General features: G+C 51.7%; 1 protein-coding gene across 1 annotated transcript in view; it reads right to left on the bottom strand.

Moving 5' to 3' along the window:
* KIFAP3 (kinesin associated protein 3) overlaps window positions 1-17,251 on the bottom strand; it is a 1,322,278-nt gene that overhangs the window by 329,721 nt on the left and 975,306 nt on the right. The gene's annotated exons all lie outside the window — the stretch shown is intronic.

Genomic DNA, 17,251 nt, shown 5'->3' with positions numbered 1-17,251 from the left:
CAGTAGAACTTACTTTATTCTAGTCTTGATTTATATCTACCTAGTACCTTTAGTGGTTTTAAGTTAGTCACTCAATGAGATTAGTTGGCCTGGTATATGCTGTTAAATTAAAGTGGGCACCTTGCACCAGTCCAAACGACCCTTATTGATGATTAGGTTAAAGACAACCTTTATTGAAAGCTATCCCAGAGGTAGCTATGGAGAGCAGCCTTCAGGCTAAGTCTCGAAGGAATGTAAAGCAGCTTGTTTTACCAGTATATAACCTCCTGAATGACCAAATGAAAGGAGAACCACACAAGAAATAAATAAAATATATGCATTTATCACTAAACACTCTCTACTAACCTCTTTATGAGATTAGAGAACAAAGCACACAATATTAAATCACTAGAACAACAGTAAATAGCACAATACACGGTGGGCTCCAGGGGAAAACCAAACCATATACTAAGAAAGTGGTATAACAACCCCGAATTGACTAGACACAGTGCCTAGAGCACGTAGAATCGCTGGGACCCCAAGGAACCGCCCAAGGTAGTGACACGGGACCCACGGAGGACGGGTGCAGTGTGTGAATACAGGCGCGAGCTCCGTACGACTCTATGGGAAAGTCGGAGTTGGAAATTTAAAGATTAAGGACACTTCGGAGAGGACTTCAAGCAAACCCTTTGGAACATAGAAGGTTCTAAGGCCAGCACCCTTGAGAGTACCGAGGTACCCCGTGTTACCTATCCCAGATGAGCCGAGTGCATAGGGGTCAAGTGGTGTTGGAAACGCTAGTTGATTTCAATGGCGTGATGCGAAGAAGTGCTGCTGCCAGGAAGATGGTAAGTGTCCGGTGTGATCCTGAATCAGAGCTGAGAAGAACCTGAAAGCAGAGGGGACAGAGTCTGGGTCACTTCACAGGTGAGAAGAAGTGAAGCTTAGCACTGCAGCAACGGGGACCAGAAGACCTCGACCAAAGTTCGGAGGTGAGCTGTCCCATGAAGGATGTTGAGTGCTGGGGGGTCAGTGGCTGGATTAAACACCAACAATCTTGGCAACTGCAACCCACACGAGCAGAGGAAAGATGCTTCGGTGAGGACCAGCAAGGTCCTGGGGACTCTCCTAGCTATGGAGAGTCAGGGCACGTCTGGAGCAACCAGGAAAGCCCACGGAAAGTCAAAGTTACCTTCACAGGAACCCACAGGTCGACGGACCAGGGATCGCGAAGGGACCTCGAGCTGAATCACAAAGTACCAGCCCACAGAACACTCGTGGAGCGTAAGCCGGAAATCTTCGGTGGAAAAACTGCTCGGGGTCAGGACTACAAGTAGCCCAAAGCACAGCCTCAGGGGTCGCCAAAAAGCATATACTGCTGCAAAAGAACACGGTGAAAAGGGGTTCGGGTTGCACGGTCCACACAAGGGATTGCTGAGAGCACAGATCAACCTCAGAGACCTTGGGAACCCGCCTCCTGTGTTGCAGAAATCTTCGGAGTCCTCAGGAGCTTGGGAGATGCAAACTGGTCAGATGTGTTTTAGGTACCTGCCTTGCAGGGGAGTAACTCCTTTACTACAAGGGAGATTCTTCTGTCATCCAGCGTTGTGCAGATCGTCAAAGTACTTGGGTTCTGTAGCAGAGTTTAGTCCAGGTAAAATCTAAAGTCCTGTATTCAGGGGTTCCTACTTTATACCCAAGGAAGGGGTGGGACAAACTCTGGGGACCCACCTATGGGAAGGTCAGGACAGAGGGGTGGCTACACCCTTTGTCAAAATGTGCCCCCAGTGCAGACATCAAAGCACTCTTGGAGTGCACCCACCCAGCCCCAATACACTAAAGCCTGTCTGGGAGGTTGTCACACCTCCCTGTGACAGGAAACCTATTGTCAAGCCTTCCCTTGCTGGAGTTTCGTCCAGTAGCAGGAGGGCAGACTAGTGTCTGTGGCTGGCAGCATACATTTTCTGATGCCAGGGTTGAGAAAGCTGGTACCGGGTGTACTGATGTTGTCATATTTCTCCCTCTAGGAGGGTGGAATCATACCCGATTCCAAGGTGTTTGACACCAAACACGACATATTTCCTAGCAGCCATTTTAAAATTAGCATTTACCGCAAGGTTATAATGCACTTAAATATATATGGTTGGCGGGGGGCGTGGTCTGCCGAGCAGCGGAATGGCTGCTCTTTGAGTGCGCTCCGCCGGCCGGGAAATTAATCCTGGTACAATCCTTACATACGGAGCTGTGTTGCGTCTGTAACCGGTGACTGCAGACTGCGGAACACTTGCGGATACTGGTGGTGCCATTTTTGAGACCAGCGGATGCCTTGGGGCCGAGCGGCGGGGAGATCTGCTGAACCGCCGGCCACAGACGACGATCTGTACCCCTGGACGTGTCAAGTGCGAGCAGCCTGAAAATCGAGCCCGCGGCTGCTGCTGGGCCGCGGACCGGTAGGGCAGGCGAGCGCCCTCTGACCGAGGTGCTTCCACGATCCGAGGTATGTGCGCCGCTTGCGAAGACTCAGAAACGGCGGAGAGCTTTGCTGCGGATGCCCCTGCTGACTGTTACCCGAGGCTGTGTGAGGTGAAGAGCGCCGTTCTCTTTGAGATCCCACGACGCCATCTTGAGGACGCGCTACGCTGAGGTCGAAAGTGGAGGAAGGGAAAAGATCGGCGCCACGAGTCTTACAGTCGATTTGGACTACTGTGGCCACCGAGCCCATACTGAGGGGAGAGGCCGATTACAAGTGGGTGCTGAGCTTAGTGTGTGGCACCTGTAATGGTGCATAGCTGTGGGCGATGAACTGGCCTTAGGTGCAGACAAGATCCAGAAGCAGCACTGTCCACTTGTGGTAATCGAGGGGGGTGTATTGGTCTTGCCCTGCATTGGAGGTTTGCAGAAGAGGGGCCCAGAGTGGCTTAACCGGAATTGAGGATCACTGCGACCCTGACTGTGTGTAATCGCCCTGCTGCCGCTCAGTAGTGCACACAATACCCTGACTGTATTTTTGTGGCCTCTGGAGGGTTTGAATTTATATGCCCCAGATACAACTGTAGAGTCTTTACTTATCTGTGGACCCTGAGTGGCGTCTGTAAGCCATACCCTGCATTGGAGGTTCGTGGATGTGGGGTCCTGCGTTGCAAAACTGGATCTGAGGCATGGGTAGATTCCTGGGCCGTGGCTGGCTGCGGAGGGGGTCGCCCTGCCGCAGTATCCTGGCTATGTGTTGGTGAACTCTTGGGGTTTTGAACTCATATGCTCCATAGCCCCCTCTACACGGTGTCTTGGACCTGTGACACTGCGGCCTGCGAGACGAACCTCTGGGGGAAGCCAACGTGGGAAGCGCGGATTAACTAGAGACCCCCCCCGAATGTCACGGCCAACTCTCCTTCATAGGTCATAAGATACTGCTCTGTGACGTGTAGCACTGGAAGGCTTTGGAGGAGGCTTTGGAGGAGCCTGAAGAGGAGAGACATATAGCAGCCCCAGACGATGGCGCTGGTGCGGAGTGGTGACGGAGGGTGCGGTGTGCGGACTGTCGCTTTTTGTGGTTTGCATCATCTACATATCTTTACATCATGGGCAAACAAGACGCTAAGCAACCAAAGCTTAATTTCGACAACAAACGGACCACGCGCCAGGCTGAGTCAAATCCAGATGCGCAATCGGACGGACAGCAGGAACTGTTGGTGGACGAACAGGACGAAGACCTGCGCACCCTCATGTTGGAGATGCTTTCCAGTTTGAGAAATATAGATTCGAAGCTGAATACTCTAACTACGCAGTTGGACTTGGTTAAGACCCAGGTGGCAGTGCATGAGACCCGACTAGATTCCCTTGACAATCGTCACACTGAATTCCAGGTGGAAATTAAGGAACAGCTGTTGCATATGGACAAGCTCCTAGGCATCATCCGTGCTAAGAAAGACGATTTGGAGTCGAGGTCGCGCAGAAACAACCTACGCATTACTGGTATCCCGGAAACTACCGCCATATCCAAGATGGAGACATTTGTAACGGACCTTCTTCATGAACTTTTTGGTCCTCATTTGTCCCCTGTCTTTGTCGTGGAAAGAGCACACAGATCCTTAGGTTCGAAGCCCCCAGTCTGTGCAACACCTCGGCCAATCCTGGCGAAACTGTTAAATTACCAAGACAGGGATCTTATTCTGCGGTTAGCTACAGACAAAGGCCAAATAACACATAAGGGAAACAATATTTTGTTTTACCCGGATTTCACGCCCACCGTACAGGTGGCGCGACGAGAATTTCTACCAGCCAAACGTATCCTCCTACAGGCCCAGATCCCGTGCTCCTTGTTCTATCCTGCCAAGCTGAAAGTTTCATATGATGGCAAGGCCCACTTCTTCACAGATGCGAAGTCCGCTTTGAAGTTTGCCAAACATGTTGGTGGGAAGCGCAACAAGGACTCCAGAGGCACCGGCACACCTGCAGATGGCCGACTAAGTGATAATGCCTGATGTGTATATAATATAGGTCATCGGCTTAGGTGACTGCAGTGATATGGTGTGGACCTAGGGGAGGCGTTACCTGCTCTATTGCTGAAGGTTTTGTATTATGCAATGATCAGTTGTTGTTTGGGGTATGCTGGTGCGGGCTTGTAACGCTCTCTGCAGTACTCCCGGCCACCCTGCGCGAACAGGTTAGGTTGCCGGTGCCGCTACGCTCCCATGGGAAGGTTCCCTGTGCCACTGGATGGTTTGTGTTTGTGTAATTTGTGTTGGGGGTATTCTACAACCTGATTGGGGGTTGGAGTGGGTGACGGGTGGTGAATGTTTTTATGTTTGTGGCCAGTATGTTCGCAGGTCAGTATACATAGTCCGTGCGTGGGTTGCTAACTCGTCTCTGTTGCACACACCATGCTAACTGGGTCGCTATAAATGTAAACACACCGCAACATTAAATTTACTTACATGGAGTGTAAGAGGTCTGAATGATAGCGGAAAAGCTAGACTCGTGCATGCTTATTTATCCAGACATAATATAGATGTATGTTTATTGCAGGAGACACATTTAAATGTCACACCATCACAGAAATTGAGGCATAATAGGTGGGGGAATGTGTACTTGTCTATTTATTCTAACTACGCCCGTGGAGTGGTGTGACTGATCAGAAAGGGGGTGGATTGGCGGGAAGGGGAGGTACATAATGACCCGGATGGGAGGTTTATCATCATACATGGAGTGTTGAGTGGGGTTTCCTTGGTTGTTGTGGCAGTCTATGGCCCAAATGTCGACTCCCCTAACTTTTTTCAGGATCTGTGGACTAGAGTCAGAGCGACTGGTTGTAGTACAATATTGTGGGGAGGGGATTTTAATGCTATCTTGGAGGATGACATGGACAGGAAAGGTGCGGCTAGTACCCTACACCCTGCTGCCAGCGCCGCTTTAAAAGCTATAATCTCAGATAGCGATTTATTTGACACATGGCGTAGTAGACAACCCTCTAGTAAAAGAAGGCACATGTATTTCTGACCACCACAGCGCTTGGTCCAGACTGGACTTTTGTTTGGTCTCCCGGGATATTGCTACCTGGACCACAGACATTATGCACTTGCCGCTCTCATTATCAGACCATGCCCCATGCTTATTGAAGCTGTTACTCCCGGACGCGGTTCCCCGTGCTTTCTCATGGCGTCTCCCGCCACATGCTTTACTGGATGAAGCCTTTAAAGAGGCAATACGGAAGGACATTACAGATTACTTTGCCTTGAACACGGGCTCAGTTGACACCGAAGCTTCACTTTGGGAGGCGTTTAAGGTAGTAGTTAAGTGCCAGTGTATTGCTAGGCAAGCGGGAGTCTTAAAGGCTATTCGCGGCACACTTTCATCTTTGGAGACCCAGACAAAGGAGCTTGAGAAACAATTCTACTCTACATATGAACCCCACCTCATGGCACTCCTGAAATCTAAACTGTTAGACTTCGCTGAGGAGGCACAACGCGAAGTAAAGTTTTTGGGGAAATATGCTGCGGCGCGAAGATATGGAGAGGGTGATAGATCGGGCCGCACATTAGCTAGTATGGTAGACCCTTCCGATCAACTGGATTCATCCACGAAATACGGTCCCCACAGGGTGTCACGGTAAGTGGTCAGGCGGGAATTCTAGATGAGTTCTCTGCATTTTATTCTCACTTGTACACTTCTACCCAGGCGACATGCCCTGAAGGGCTACAAAGATTCCTTGATTCAATAGCATTAGTCTGGTTCAACAATAACCATAGAGAATATATGGATCTACCGTTCACAGGGGAGGATGTGGCCCAGGTTATAAAAAGTTTACCGCTGGACAAAGCCCCCGGGCCTGACGGTCTGACTACGTCCTTTTATAAAACCTATGTAGATGAGCTAGCACCTAGGTTGTTGGCAGTATATGAGGAGGCGCTGGAGGGTGGTGTGCTGCCTCAGTCTATGAGATAAGCTATCATCATCACGCTCCTGAAACCTGGGAAGCCGGAAGAGGAGTTAGATTCTTATCGGCCCCTATCAATGATAAATGTTGATGTTAAAATCCTAGCCAAATTGATTGCTAATAGGTTACCGCCCTGCTCCCCATCAATGCACTCCCCGACCAATCGGGGTTCATTCCCAGGAGGTCGACCTCTCACAATTTGAGAACAATATTCTCGGCGTTGCACTATTTGCACCCAGTGTGCGAGCCGCGGTTGTGTTTTTAGACGCCACCAAGGCATCTGGGAGCCATTCCTGCTCTGGGCTCAACGTCAGCGAGAATCTATCGTTGAGACACATGTGAGTGAAGAACAAGTTACTTACCTTCGGTAACGATGTATCTGTAAGAAACATTAGTTAGTTAGATTCATCACCTTAGAATATCCCCAGGCATCAGACTGGATCCGGAAAGATTTTTGAAGCAATACCCCTTGCGCATCGCTAGGCGTCGTCTGCGGCTCCGCGTCCGTCGTTGGCGTCGTGCGTCGGAATGACGTCGGAGTACTTAGACGCCGCCCTCGTGCGCTGACGTCAGTTCTTGTACATAGCTTTCCCCGCCAGGGACGCTGAGCCATGCAAGAGACCGACACTGGTGCCAAAAAATCTAGGGCCCTGAAAGGGAGAACCTTAACCCTAGATGTCGGTTCGCAGAACAGGGAGGCTGGGTGGGTCGGTGAGGAATCTAACTAACTAATGTTTCTTACAGATACATTGTTACCGAAGGTAAGTAACTTGTTCATCTGAAAGAAACACGTTAGTTAGATTCCTCACCTTAGAATAGATACCCCAGCAATACCAACCCCGGAGGTGGGCCTGCGAACCAAGATCACACCAGAAAGTCCTGGAGAACAGAACGGCCAAAGTGGCCATCTCTCCGGACTTGGCTGTCCAGGCAATAGTGCTTGGCGAACGTGTGCAATGAAGCCCACGTCGCTGCCTGACAGATGTCCTGCAAGGGGACTCCCCGTCCCAGGGCAGTTGTCGCCGCTGTGGCCCAGGTGGAATGGGCTCGCAGCCCAACAGGAGGGTCCTTTTTCGCCAAAGAATAGCAGAGTTTAATACACAACACGACCCATCGTGAGATGGTCCGCTTGTGCACAGCTTTACCCTTCTTCGCACCTACATATCCAACAAAAAGTTGGTTGTCCACCCGGAACTGGTTTGTGCGGGCCAAATAAAATGACAGCGCACGTTTTGGATCCAGACGGTGGAGCCTCTCTTCATCTTTTGAAGGATGCGGAGGCGGAAAGAAGGTGGGCAGCGTGACAGATTGCCCGATGTGAAAGGGAGTCACGACTTTAAGAAGGAAAGAAGGATGGGTCCGGAGGACAACCTTATCCGGATGAACCGAAAGGAAGCGAGGCTTAGCTGACAGAGCCTGGAGCTCACTCACCCGCCTAGCGGAGGTGATAGCCACCAGGAAGGCAGTTTTCAGAGTCAGTAGACGAAATGGACAGTTGTGAAGGGGCTCAAAGGGAGCGCACATCAGAAAAGTAAGAACAAGGTTCAAGTCCCACTGAGGCATTACGAATGGAACAGGAGGGAACATATGAGTAATGCCCTTAAGAAAACGGGAGACAACAGGGGACTTGAAAAGAGAAGGCTGATCAGGAAGCCTTAAGAAAGCAGAGATTGCAGCAAGATAACCCTTCAAGGTGCCCAGAGCAGAGCCCTGCTGGGCCAAAGAAAGAAGAAAGAGAACCTCAGAAAGAGGGGCAGAAAGGGGATCCACAGCCTTTGCTGTGCACCATGCCACAAATTTGTTCCACCGGCAGGCGTATACCGTCTTTGTGGAGGGACGCCTGGCTGCCAGAATGACATCACAGACTTCAGGAGGCAAGTCAAATGGCATCAACTGCCGCCGCTCAATCTCCACGCATGGAGGTGGAGGCTGGACAGGTTCGGGTGCAGGAGGTCGGCCGTAGTCTGGAGGTGGGAGACGACTTGCTGGGGCTAGCCCGCCTTCAACAGCCAGTCGTCGAGATAGGGGAAGACTGGAACCCCTGATCTGCGCAGATGAGCTGTGACCACCGCCATCACTTTCGTGAACACCCAAGGGGCACTGGTGAGGCCGAAGGGGAGCACGGTGAACTGGAAGTGCTCCTGACCCACCGTGAACCGCAGGTAACGCCGGTGGGCCTGCAGGACGGGGATGTGAATATAAGCGTCCTGCAAGTCCAACGCTACCATCCAGTCTCCAGGGTCTAGGGCAGCCAGAAGTGAGCATCTTGAACCGGTCCTTCCGGAGGAAGGCGCTGACGCTCCTGAGGTCCAAGATCGGGCGTAGGCCCCCTTTGCCCTTCTTGGGAACCAGAAAGTAGTGGGAATAACAAACACGATCTACTTCTGGACCAGGAACGCGCTCCACGGCCTCCTTGGCCAAGAGGGCCGAAACTTCCTCTCGTAGAAGATGCAAATGATCCCCCGACATACGGTGGTTCAGCGGTGGCATGGCTGGAGGAGTCGTCTCGAAGGGGAGGGAGTAGCCCCTTCGGATGATTTGCAGCACCCACCTGTCCGACGGGATGGAGCGCCAGTGGAGCAGGTGATGGCGAACTCCGTCGCCCACTGGCGTGGAATGGGCCTGAAAGCCCAGACTAGGAGGGCTTTGAGGCGGATGCCGCCGGGGTGGATGTGGACTGACCGGCACGTTGACCTCCAGTACCGCCTCGGCGGAATCCACGTCTGCGTGCAGGTTGGTTCTGCGGCCGGTGGCTGGGCGGACGTGAGGAGGCGCCCCTTCCTTGGCCACAAAAGGGCCGAAAGGTGGAAGTTTGCAGCCGCGGGGCCGAAAGATCCAAGGACTTGGCCGTGGGCCGGGAGTCCTTGAACCGAGCCAGCGCACTGTCCGCCTTCTCACCAAAAAGGCGAGTGCCATCAAAGGGCATGGCCATGAGGGAACTCTGGACATCCCCCGAAAAAGACGTGGACCTCAGCCAGGCGTGACGCCGAAGCACCACCGTGGTGGAAATCGCCCGACCCAGCGAGTCCGCGGTGTCAAGTCCACACCGTATGGCATGCCATGCTGCATCTCGACCGTCAGCAAGAGCTTGAGTGAGTCGTATCCCACAGAGAGTGGGAATAACGGTCCAAAAGGCAAGCGGTATTTAAAGACCGCAGTCCCAAACTCAGGGACGAGAACAGTTTCTTGGCAAACTGCTCCAACCTCTTGGATTCCCGATCCGGAGGAGCGGACGGGAAGGAGGATTGGGAGGTTGAGGCCTGGATAACCAGACTCTCGGGGGTGGGGTGTTGGGAGAGGAAACTGGGGTCGCCCGGAGCAGGGCGGTGGCGCCGGGCAACGTTCCGGTCCACAGGAGGGACTGTGGAGGGCTTGGACCAAGTGCCCTGCAGAACGTCAATGCGGGCCTCATTAAACTGCAGCAGAGGCTCAGTGGAGCTTGCTGTAGGTTGAAGGACCTCAGTGAGGACGTTAGTCCTCACGGCCACAGCAGGCAACTCGAGCCCTAGGGCTTCGGCAGCCTTGCGCAGCACCACTGAGAAGGCTGCACCCTCCTCCGAGGTCACAGTCGGAGGAGAGATGAAACCAGCGTCCGGGGAGGTATCCAGACCGCTGGCATCCCCCAATTCCTCTGCCCAGTCCTGGGAAAGTTGGGCCTGAGCGGCCATAGGGTCATCATACCCCTCCCAGTCGCCCTCGTCATCCGATTCCCGATAAACAGGAGGAACGATCGGAGCTGGGCAGTAGATTAAGCGTTCACCAATCGGCACCGGCAGCGGCGCCGGGCGGCGCCGCGCTGGGCCCGCACCGGGGCTAAACTGGGGAACGACGTCATCCGGGGACAGCGTCGGAGGTGGAACCGGTGTCGCGCCGGCGGAGGAGGCGTCGTGAGGTCGAGCGGCGCCGACCGAGATCCAGGTCTGGATCCCTCGGGGACCTGCGGCGTCGGGGCCGGAGCCGGAGCCGTCGACGGTGCCGGGGCCGGAGCCGCCGGCACGCGAGGTCGCCCAGTCGAACCTGCGGGGCCCGAAGGCGCGCCGACAGGCATCGACGGCGGAGCCAGGCCCCTCATGGCCGAGAGGCAGGCACTAACTTCCGCCGGAGTCGCGTCAGTCCCAGGGACCAGCGGGTATGGGGACGGACGCAGCTCCTGCTGCTCCGACTGAGCCGCGGGGGTGGGACCACCCTGACCCTCGGCCGAGTCGCGCGATCGGCGAGGGGAGTCCGACGAGCGATGTCGTCTCTTGGACTTCTTGGAGTGCTTCGACTTACCCGAAGACCCCGACAAGCGATGACGATGGCTGTGGCTCCGCGATCAGTCCTTGGACCTCCTCCTGGACCGGGACCAAGAGCGCCGCGGAGCCGAGTGCTGAAGCTCGAGAAGCTTACGGGACCGCTCCCGCCTAGCTTTCGATGTCAAGGCCTGACAGTCTGGCCACGACTCTGCGTCGTGGTCGGCCCCCAGGCAGTAAAGGCACCGGCGATGGTGATCCGTCACCGACATCAGGCGATGACAGGCGTCACAGGCCTTAAAACCAGGCATCCTACTAGCACCAGAGTCGAGTCGATAGACCAAAAAGAGTCAGAAAGTTAGTCAAAAAATGACTAGGGGTAAGCTCTTCCCGGATCGGCGCTTACTGGCGTGGAGAAAAGAAGAACTGACGTCAGCGCGCGAGGGCGGCGTCTAAGTACTCCGACGACGTCATTCCGGCGCACGACGCCAACGACGGACGCGGAGCCGCAGACGACGCCTAGCGACGCGCAAGGGGTATTGCTACAAAAATCTTTCCGGATCCAGTCCGACGCCTGGGGATATTCTAAGGTGAGGAATCTAACTAACGTGTTTCTTTCAGATACACAGATTGAGACATCGACATGATGGGGTATTATCTTCCACCTGGTTTTGGGGTCCGAGCCCCTACTGTATTTTGTGGAACGTGTGGTTTACTAGTGACGGATGGCTATAACTTCAGTCCTCTATATGGTAATATATAATGTATTGTTATCTTATTGTTGCTATTTGTTGATCCGTACGATTATCGAAGAATATGATGAATATGCATTCTTGTACTGGTGAAGAGCTAACGGAGCGTGAAGTACTACAACGCTATTGTGAACTGTATGGTCTATGCTTATTTCAACTTTTGTACTGATTAGATACAATGCTGACCTGTTGTACTGTACCGCACTTTGGTTGTTTGAAAATGTCAATAAATAAAATTAAAAAAAATATATATTTATATGGTTGGCTGCATCACAAACAACCCCGGAATATAGGTTCGAAGGCTGCAGAGGGGGTTTGCTAATGCAGGTGCACCCTCTCACATAAATTCCAGCACCCTGCCTTCAGGTTTGAGAAGGCCTGCCATAGGGGTGACTGATAACTCTCCTACATTTCCCTATACCCAATCTCACTGCACTTAAAACCTTTAAGCCACCTCTAAGGCAGGCCTTTCAATCCTGACGGCAGGGTGCTCGGTTTTAAGTGTGAGGTTGCCCCTGCATGAGCAGGACACCCCTACAGGCAACGGAGTCCATTCTCTCGCGATGACCATCTCGAAAATGACTGTATCATACCCTATCATTTTTGGCATCAAACATGTTGGAATCATGATTCCATGCACTGTGAAGCTCCTCGGGGAGGCCCTCAGTGCTCCCAGTACCAGTCTTCTAAACCCAGACAGCACAACATGGCTGCTGCCGTCCAGAGACATGATTCTGCCCTCCTGCTGATGAGCCAAGTTCAAGCAGGGGAAGGCAGAACAACAGGTATACTGTCACAGGGAGCTGTGACCACCTCCCAAACAGGGTTTAGTGTAATGGGGCCAGATGGGAGCACTTCCTAGCGCCACTCAGTCTGCTTGAAGGGCACACTTGGTGCCCTTCTTGCATAGTCCAGTTCAAACCAGCTCAGGGAGCCATTGGCTCTCACTTGGGTGCGAACCTGGACAAAGGACATGGGAGTATCCTCCCCACTGTCCGACCCCTCTCCTTGGAGGGAACCCTGAATCGCCCAACCCTTTCCTTAGGGTATTTAAGGGCTAACCTGAGGGTGGGTCCCTAGATTGGTCGTGGGACAAATTCAATTTCAGACACCACTTCTTCAACCGTCTGGGCACTCTGGACTTCGCTCTGGCGATCAAGGCTGCAACTGGGAAGACTCCTGCTACACTTGATCTTGTCACCCTGCTCGTCTGCTGCACGACCGTGCCTGTGCACCATACAGTAACCTTCCAAGGCCTGTGAACATCCAAGACACCTTAAGGAATCTCCCTTGTAGTGAAGGAGTCACTTCCCTGCATCTGCAGGCACCGCAACTAAGCTGACCCGCCTGCTGATCCTGGGCTCCTACAGACTACAAAAGGCTCAGCAACACAGCTCGTGGTTCTTCACATCCCTCGAGGCCTGCCCTGTCCTCACACCAAGTTTGAGGTCAGTATCCCTCGTCGGAGCCACAGGAACCGTACCTCTGTGCACTGCGTCAACTTGCAGTTGCAAAGGCTTGTTGGCTCTCTTCCATCAAGATCTTCGGGCTCCAAGAAGCCCCAACCTCAAGCATCTCCAGTGACCAAGATCTTCATCCTCACCGCATCACTTGCACCATGGGCCGGCATCTTTGGTGAGCTGTTCGAGGTCCTCTTGCGACTCCAGTCCCTCCGGCCTGTGGGTCCTCTTGAGGGTCATCTTTGTATTCTTTCTGCTCCCCTGTTTGCTCGGGCCTGCCCTGACTCCCCTGATTGTGGTGAGTCACCTGGACCTTGCTGGTCTCGACACTGCACCTTCTTCGCTTTCCACGTTGTTTGTAGTTGCCAAGGCTTGTTTGTGCTCTCAAGGGATAGCAAGCCCTCAACTCTCGACATTTGACGTGGGACAGCTGGCGAATGGCTCCTGGTCTTCCACAGCATCACCTGGTCCTCACAACTGCAGCTCCAAGGTCACCTTCAACTCTCATGCAACACCTGACATCGGTGGGCATTCATCTTACGTGCCTCCTGGACACTACTGAGTAGCATAGCCTCTGTCCCCTCTGCTTGCAGGTACTTTTCAACTTGAATCCACCTTTGGGTTCCACCGGACACTTTCACCTTCTCCAGCAGCGCCATCTTCCTGAAGTCCTCCATTGAGTTTGACCACGGTTTCTGATGCCACTTCACACCTATGCACCCGGCTTCCCTTGAGTAGGTATCCTGGTTCCTAGGGTATCCACAAGTGGGGGGGCTCTACAAGCTTCTGTCTTCCAAGGGGTTTCTTCAGGGTCCACTGGGAAGAATCTTGCAACCGCAACTTACCCATTGACTTGCATTGATTCAGCAGGTGTGTTCCCACTCTACACACGGCCTTCGTGGGGCTCCTGGTTACTTACCTTGGGAGGTTCTTTGGGTCTCCAGCACTCCCACGTCTTCTGGGTATAGTCTTGACTTGAGTCGTGGTTCACACAGCACTATTTTAGTATATGGTTTGGTCTCCCCCTGGTAACCACTGTGTATTTGTGCTACTTACCTGTTTCTATGGAAAAGTCTTGTGTTCATTGCATATATCTCCGGCTAGGACATATCTGTATGTTTTAGTGAGTGCCTTATAATAAATACATATTTTTATTAATACACTGAGTGGTTCTTTTTCACTTAATCTATATCAATAAGCTAAGGCTCTGGTAAAATAAGCTGCTGGACTAAGTCTGAAGGCTGCTCTCCACAGCTACCACTTAGAGAGCTTTCTAAGGTTGTCTAAGACCACTAAAATCACCATAAGGGTTGTCTGGAAAGGTGCCCCTTACATAAGTGTACACCATATACCAAGCCAGCATATCACATTTACCTATATCTAAGACATACACATTTCCATTGACCATTGCCATACCGATAGTAGATAATGCTGTGATATATAAAAATATATCGATGAAAGAATGAAAGCAGCACCACGCTGACGTTCATGGATATAAGAAGTATGGAGCTAAGGAATGAGAGAGAGAGCGAGAGAGAGAGAGAGAGAATCACACCCCTCAAAAAAATAAAAAACTTTGAAGCATTAAGAAATGATGCTAGCTGGTTAGTGGCCTGACAAAGGCTGGTAACTGTCAGGCGGATGCTAGCGGTATAACCCATGAAGACCACTAACCTTAGAAGATCGGCAGCAGGGACGATGGCAAGTGGAACGTTCCCTTCCTCCCCGAAGCACACCTCTCACAGAGGGAAATGCACAACGCTATGTATGAGGGCAGCCCTGGGAAAAAGGGAAAGGGAGGAAACGAGGAAGGCTCTGCAGATAAGGTCTCTCAGAAGTGTAACGAAAGAAGAATAACGTGGCCCAATGGGGTGTGTCGCAATCCTTCTTGGACACTGTAGTAAGGAAAAACAACAAAGAATCACTTGTTGGAGTATAAGCCTGGTGCCTACCATAAGTGTTTTCAGCACCTTTCCCCCCCCAGTATTCTCTCACTTACTACTTGTTAGCCAGGAATGATCCCCAAGGAAAAGCGCGCAGAGTAGTAGGAATCAAAAGAACAGGTAGGGCAAAGTTCTGCATCTTCCCACTGAACTTCAAAGAAACGCTGATGCGGTCAGGCGGTAACCAAATCTTTGCATGAAGGAGCACTCGTTGTTAGCTTCACAACGAGAGCGTTAGAAATTGGAAGCAGACTTTGGGAGGATGGTGCGGGAAAAGTAAGATGTGGAACGGGGCGTCAAGGCGGCTCCTTGCCGCTAGTGTGTAGGGACCTAAATACCTGAATCACGGGGAGAGTTAATGTACAGAGAGCAACGGCGAATGTTTTGCAGCGTGCCGATCAGGCACCGTCCTTAATCCAAACGAGTTACGTAGTGAACTCCTCGGAAGAATGCCAAGTGCAGCGAGCGCCCGACCTCCGGCGGGGAAAGCACCATCCGCCTGGCGCTCGAACTTCAACCAAGGGGAAAGGCTCAGCAACAGTGCAGGAAACGTTGGGAAGCGGGGCACCCGACCTCCAGCAGGGAAAACACCATCCGCTTGGCGCTCGGGTACACAGGAACGTATCGGGCAGTTTGTCAAGCCCTGATGAAAGGAAAGGGAGGGGCTTTATAGCAGTCTAATCGGGAGGCGGCCCCTGTCTAGCAACGCTGGAGGTTGTCCCAGGGCATTCTGGGCTCTGTAGTTTCTCGCGGTGGTTGCTCCCATTCTGTTTCTGTGTTTCCCCCTGCGTAAGGCACAGTGTACACAGGGGGGGAACACCGACTAAGTAGCCTTCTCAGTGTTAGGGTCATGACAGTAACAGCCACATCCTGTAAGAAAGCAACAGGAATAGGAACCTTGTGATAAAAAATACAAAGGTGAACTGGCCTAAAATAGGCCAAGGTGAGTAAAGGCTAACTAATGGAAGGCCAAGACTGTAGTAATGGTGAAGGCTATCAGACAAAGCAAAAGCTGATGAAAAAGTAAAAAATAAAATAAAAAACAAAGTCCCATAGGGAAAAGAAGCTGCATAATGGATTAGGTCCCTAATTTTGAACCAACAATGAAAAAGCCAACTGAAAGGAGAGCCAAGTGAAATAAAAACAATATACATTAATTAGAGGAACAGAAGTTCCACAAAAGTAGGAATCATCAAAACTGAAGTAAAGAAAGAGAAGGGCAAACACAGTGTAAGCAAAGAATTGACAACTGCAGTAAGAAGAAGCAAAAATCACCACAAAGTAGGGAAAACATTACCTAATGAAGAAAGGAACTCCAAAAGTGATACCAGTGGCAATAACAGATTCCTGAAGACAAGGCCATATGACACTGTATAGCGAAACCAAACAAACCGTATGTAAGAATATGCAACCTAAAGGAAAGGAAGCCCAAAGAGGGAACCATTGGCTAGCAACTAGTAGTAAAAATCCATATGCAGATGGATGAAGCCATTAACCCACAGAAAGAGCATAGTGAGAGAAGAGAAATGTAAACACCTTGATGCCATACAAAATGGAGGCAGCAAGGAAAACTACATCGTATATATGCAATAACTGTACTCAGGACCTGACAGAATGAGTCAGAACAAGGACATGATGCTGGCGTAAAAAGAAAGAGATAGAGTATCTGAGACTCATATGCAGGACCAAACAGATAAAGGATGTGGAATAGACCACCAATAAAGGTGTTATGGTCCCTCATGGTAGGCTGGGTCTTAACCAGAGGAAAATGCACACATAGGTTTCCCTAGATGTAACCTTAAACCTTTTGGGAAGTGTTTGCTTGAGATGTGAATGGCAGATGAGGAAGCCGCGATAGCACATCCTGTAGAACTACTTTACCCAGAAGACATTGGGGTAGGTCACCTCAACAGGCCCGGAAGGGTGGAACTAGAATACAAAAGCCACTAGCTGGCTAGTGCTAGTGCTTGTCAATCATGGTCGTAGCCGCGGAGAGTAAGAGTACTCTCCGTTCTCGTAACACAAGTTACTTACCTTCGGTAACGATATATCTGTAAGAAACATTAGTAGGGATAGATTCCTTACCTTAGAATTACCCCCAGGCGCCAGACTGGATCCGGTACGTTTTCGTCAGCAGTACCCCTGTGCGTCGGTAGGCGTTGTCGTGCAGCTCCGCGTGCGTCGTTGGCATCGTCGGCGCCGAGATGACATCGCTGGAGCTAGTTAGACGCGCCCACGTGTGCCGACATCAGTTCTGTACACGATTTTCCACGCCAGGAACTCAGAGCCATGCAAGTAACTGACCACTGGTTCCATGAAACTAGGGCCCTGAAAGGGATGACCTTAACCCTAGAAATCAGTTCGCAGAACGGGGAGGATGGGTGGGACTACTAATGTTTCTTACAGATATATCGTTACCGAAGGTAAGTAACTTGTGCGTCTGAAAGAAACA

The sequence above is a fragment of the Triturus cristatus genome, chromosome 4_1 (genome assembly GCF_964204655.1).
Source record: "Triturus cristatus chromosome 4_1, aTriCri1.1, whole genome shotgun sequence".
Lineage (NCBI taxonomy): Eukaryota > Metazoa > Chordata > Amphibia > Caudata > Salamandridae > Triturus > Triturus cristatus.
The sequence above is the reverse complement of the archived record's forward strand: the minus strand, read 5'-3'. Positions and strand labels throughout refer to the sequence as shown.